Here is a 6,191-nt window from a genome sequence, read left to right as displayed (position 1 = left end):
AAAATTAATCTTAGTGAAAATAAAATGTACGTTTTCAAAATCTTTAAAGGAGAGAATAGTGTTTTGCTAAAAATAAAATTTTGAGTTGATAAGAATACTATTTTTCCTGTTATTAAGAAATCCCCACAAGGACCCAAGAAGGTTTGGGTTCCTAAATCTCTCTGATATTTTTAGGTGATTCGTGACGAACAGTACGAATCATAATGATATATTGACAGTGGCTATTTGCGTCACATGATTGGAAGGAGAGAAGATCTAAGGGAGTTCCGATCGCTGAAGGATGGTGGACATGTGAAGTTTGGAAATAACTCTATCGGTGAGATAAAAGGCTACAACTTGATTACGAATGGCGAATTCTCCATTCGAAAGGTAGCTTATGTGGAAGGCCTGCAACATAATCTAATAAGTGTTTCTCAATTGGTTGTAGGTACATGGCTGAAAGTGTCTTTTGATGATGAAAGATCTGAAATTATTGAGAAGAAAACAAAAATTGTGCTCTTGAAATTTAAAAGAAAGGGAGATATGTTTCCTTTGAACATAAAACCAATCATCGGGAAGTCTTCCATTTGCCTTCTTACAAAAGCATCTTCGGATGACAATTGGTTATGGTACCGATGACTCTCGCATCTGAATTTCAAGGACATCAACAAACTAGTACTGGATGATCCTGCGTGAGGCTTACCTCTTCTAAAGTTTGAGACGGAACATCTATGTGCCGCTTGTGAGCTGGGAATGCAAAGTCGTAAAAGTCACTCGACTATCATCAATACCAAAATTAACGATCCACTTGAACTTTTACAATTGATCTTTGTGGCCCATCTATCATCGAAAGTATTGGTGGTAATAAGTATATTTTGGTTGTTATTGATGACTTTTCTAGATTTACCAGGGTTTACTTTCTTAAATTGAAATCAGATGCTACTTTGAAACTGAAAGATTTCATCAAGCAGATCGAGCTTCAATTGCAAAAACTCATTCAGAATGTTCGCAGTGATAATGGTTATAAATTCAAAAACCAAACGTTTGAAGAATTCTTGACTAAAAAAGGAGTTGCTCAGAACTTGTCTGCTCCTTACACTCCTCAGTAGAGCGATGTCGTAAAAAGACGAAATCGGTGTCTTTGCGAAGCTACAAGGACCATGTTATCTTTTGCGAACCTTCCACTTTACTTCTGGGCTGATGTTATCGGAACTGCCTGTTTCACTCATAATCAATCTTTAATCAATAAATAATTCTTAAATCACACCTTATGAGATTCTGAATAAACGAAAACCTAATGTTAAATTCTTTCATGTCTTTAGTTCTAGGTGTTTCATCTTCAATTCCAAAGAGCAACGAAAAAAGTTTGATGTGAAAGCATATGAAGGAATCTTCTTAGGGTACTCTCTTACTTCAAAGGAATATAGGGTTCTAAAAAAAGTCGAATAAGATCGAAGAAATCTATTATGTCACCTTTGACGATAATTATCTGAAGAAGTATCGGAAAACTGATTGTCCATTTGAGGAGATTTTTCCTTCGACAAATCCGATGACTATTCCTCTTTCAAATCTTTATGAGGAATTCATGAATCTGTTTGATGAGACCGAAAAGGCTATATCTCCAAAATCAAATGCACCAGATAATAAGGAATATGAGCTAAAGAAAATCATTGATGACGCCGCCAAAGATCTTGGAAAAGAGTTACCCGTTCTAAAACTTCCGAAATTGCACCTCAACCATAATCCGTCAATGCTCTAATTTAGAGGGAGGGTTCCTTTTCAACCTCCACATCCAATACACCGGTTGAGCGGGATAATTCAAATCCCAAAGTAGATACTGATATTCCGATCCAAGGGGGAGAATCCAATTCCGAACGTAGAGTCACATGCAAACTTCCATGGATAGAATGAGAATGAAAATAATGAATCCAATGATCAACCAGAATTTGAGGACGTGAATATAGAGTTAGATCCAACTTTGCATCCGAGATATCCTTCATTGGCAAAATAGACCAAAGATCATCCTAAATCTTAGGTTATCGGAGCACCAACATTAGGAGTTCTCATAAGAGCTCAGCAAAAAGCGAATCAAACTGCATTATTTTCAAAAATGGAATTTTGCATATTTAATTTGTTTATCTCCAAAATTAAGCCTAAAACTGTAAAGATTGCTCTTGATCATTCAAATTTGGTGCAAGCTATGCAGGAAGAGCTTAACGAGTTTGAAGGTAACAAAGTATGGAGATTGATTCCAATTCCGAAGGATGCATCTATAGTAGGATTAAAATGGGTATTTCAGAATAAGCTTGACAAAGAAGGCAATGTCATTCGGACCAAGTCATGATTAGTTATGAAGGGTTACTTCCAGGAGGAAGGTATAGACTATGAAGAGACATTCGCACTGGGTGCAAGGCTTGGATCTGTTCGAATTTTCCTTGCCTATGTAGCTCATAAAAATTTCAAAGTCTATCAAATGGATGTGAAATGTGTGCTTTTAAATGGTGAATTAGAGGAAACGCTCTATGTGGAACAGCCACCAAGTTTTGTAAATGAGAAATATCCAAATCACTGCTACATTTTGGATAAGGATGTGTATGGTCTAAAGAAAGAACCTCGTGCATGGTATGAAACCCTAATTCGATTCTTGAAACAATCCAAATTTAAATAAGGCTCGGTCGACCCAACCTTCTTTCGTAAGAAAGATGGTGACCATCTGATGATCGTCCAAATTTGTGTTGATGATATCATTTTTCGGATCCACTAATCCTAGATTAACAGCTGAATTTCGAAAACTGATGGAAACTAAATTCGAGATGAGATCAATAGGTCCTATTAAATTTTTCATTGGTTTAAATATTAGACAGAGTTTGGAAGGTATATTCATCAACCAGGAAGCCTACACGAATACCTTGCTTACGAAATTCGGGTGGTGGGATATTCAAGGGTCTAGGTTCCAATGGCATTCGGAACGAAGCTAAGACCATCCATAGATAAGCCTGCAGCAGATATGACTCTTTATCGACAAATGATTGGATCTTTAATGTATCTAACATCTAGTCGACCAGATATAATGTTTGTTGTTTGCTATTGTGCTAGGTTTTAGGCGAATCCATGTGAACCACACATGACTGCTCTAAAGACTAATCTTTGATACCTCAAAAGAACCACCTCACTCAAAATCTGGTATCCTTCTAACTCAGGATTTTTTTGCAAGCATACTCTGATGCTGATCTCAGTGGATGCGGTCTTGATCGTAAAAGTACAACCGGAGAATGTTAGTTTATGGATGACAAACTAGTTAGTTGACAATCTAAGAAGCAAACATGCGTCTCCTTATCCACTACTAAAACTGAGTATATCGCAGCTGCATCATGTACTTCTTAAGTTGTATGGATTCAAAGTCAGCTTAGAGATTACGTGGTTAATATGAAAAGGATCCCCTTATACTGTGATTCAAAAAGTGCTATTCAGATATGCCATAATCCAGTGCAACACTCCAAGACCAACCACATTGCACTGAGATATCATTTCATTAAGGATCATGTTGAGGATGCAAATTTTGAAGTACACTTTGTTAGATCCTCTGATCAAGTAGCAGATATCTTTATGAAATCCTTACCTAAACCAACTTTCAATCGAGTTCTACAAGGCTTAGGTATGATCGACGCAGTTAATCTAGGATTGTAAAATGTTTATTTCCAGGTTTAATGGTTTAATGTGTTTGGTTATAAAAAACATATTTTCATTAAGCAATTATTTATATCCATGTTTTTTCAAAGTTAAATTACTAATGAAAACCGAATTGTAAAAACCGATCCAACCGAATAGTAATTTGATTGGTTCGGATTGGATGGTAATTCAGTTTGGATTGTTTGGATCAACATATTGAAAACCAAAATCAATTTGGATTTGCTTAATTGGATTGGATAAACCGATCCATTCAAATGAACACCCCTATGAGTGTGTGTGTTATTGTGTCATGTCGATCATATGTGCATGTATGGAGTATTTGTATCACCGGAAAGCAAGAGCGCCACCATAGCACCCAACCATGGTGGTTGCCGCCGTTTATACCTTTTCTGCCACCATCAGCCACTGTGAGGAGTGGATGTGTGCATGTTTTGGTGTGTGTTCAAGTGTACAAGATGTGTTTTGTATCCATGGGTTGTATGTGTGACTTTGACCAGAAACCCACCACCACCACCTCACGGTGGTGGCAGCTGCCATGTACCACCGCCGACCACCACAAGGGTGGTTGTGTGTGTACCTTGTTGTGTGTGTGTGTGTTACTTTGGGATAAAGCTTTGTAAAATTGTAATCGGTGTCAGAATAAAAAGAAAACTTTTAACCACCACCGTGAGGTGGTGGCTGCCGCCTTCTGCCGCCACCATTCGCCGTGTTGGGTGGCGGTGTGCTTTTGATTGTGTTTTGTTGCGTTTGGGATGCTTGGACAAGAATGGACTAGACCCATAACCACCACCGTGAGGTGGTGGCCGCCGACATGAGCCGCCGTTGACCACCGCTACTCGAGGTGGTAATGGGTGGTACCCAACTTAGGAAAACCCTAATTGACCTAATGAAACCCTAATGGGCCTAAATACTTAGCTTTTGGGCCTAATTGGGTTGTGATGGGTGGGAAACCTTAATTAGGGTTTAGAAAACCCTAATTTTGGATATATAGGCTTTGGATTGTCGGGACCCGCATTGGATGACTGGATTGGGATTATGTATTAAGCCCCGCCACATTATATGACCGACCAATGAATGGATGCGCTTAATGGATTAAGTACTTAATGGGTTAAGTAAGAAACACTTAACCCTAATCATCATTTTATGTGAAACTGTCTGGACCTTAAGTTGGGCCTTTTTATTGGGTTTTGGTGATTGGGCTATTGATGGGTCATCCAAGAATAATCATATGGACTAAGAATATATGGATGGGCCTTTGGGTAAGGCCCATGTGAAGGTTTGGGCCCAATTTAGAAAATTGGGCCATAGATGGGCCATAAATGGGCCTTGAGGATTATGAGAGGTTGGACCATTAGAATGCCAAATGTTTAGACTGGACTAAATGGTTGGGCCTTAAGATAATCCCATCTATAGTTTTGGGCCTAATTTGGAAAATTAGGCCATGTGTTGGGCTTTGGTCTATAGTTTGACTTTTGGGCCTTTGGATTGGGCCTTGGATTTGAATAAAGCTAAGTTAGGGGTAAAGTAGTCTTCCACCCCAAGCATGGACTTATGGTTATGTATTGGAACCCAAATATTAATTGGATGTCGTTTTGATGTTGATAGTTCGGGAACCTGTTAACCAGCAGCTGGAGTTTTATCCGCGAGACTTCAGCAGTGCGAGGTGAGTCTCCTCACCATACTAATGGGTCTAAGGCACCAAGGCTGACCCATTTCATGATATCTGATATGCTAGTTGATTATGCATTATGTTAGTATGACATTTGCATGGAAGACCTCGGGGGGGGGGGGGGTCCCGAGGCAGTAGACTAAGACCATGTGGGGGTTCCAATGGAAATTAGTTATATGTGTTATGTGGTATGCTAGCTATTATGTGATATGTGGTATGTTAGATATTTTTGTGATATGCAGTGTACTGGATGACTTTGTGTTGCTTGCATGGAAGACCTCGAAGGGATCCCGAGGCAGTTAGATATCAGACCATGTGGGGGTTCCCATGGCATTCCAGGCTAAGACCATGTGGGGGTTCCCATGGCACTTGGGTGTAAGACCTTGGAGGGTTTCCAGGGCATCCTTGGGCTAAGACCTCGGGGGGTTCCCGAGGCACTTGGTGTAAGACCTTGGAGGGTTTCCAGGGCATAATTATATGTTTTCATGTTTAGCTCATATGTTTGTATGTATGATTTGATTGGTAGTTACGAAAGACTGTGTGGGGGTTCCCATGGCAGTTGGCTAAGACCATGAGGGGGTTCCTATGGCACCCGGAGTAAGACCTTTGAAGGGTTTCCATGGCTGCCTTATATGATTATATGCATGGCTTATGTGATTGATATGGCTTATATGGATATGTAGTTGATATAGCTAACATGGATTATGTGATTATGTGGATATGTAGTTGATATAACTAATATGGATTATGTAATTATGTGGATTGTGTGGGGTATGCTCTTGGGAACTCACTAAGCTTCGCGCTTACAGTTTTGTTTATGGTTTCATGTATCATTGTTTTGGAAAGGAATGGC

This window comes from Lactuca serriola, chromosome 1 (genome assembly GCF_051521515.1).
Source record: "Lactuca serriola cultivar US96UC23 chromosome 1, Lser_US96UC23_V15, whole genome shotgun sequence".
Classification (NCBI taxonomy): domain Eukaryota; kingdom Viridiplantae; phylum Streptophyta; class Magnoliopsida; order Asterales; family Asteraceae; genus Lactuca; species Lactuca serriola.
This window is presented reverse-complemented; position numbering follows the sequence as displayed.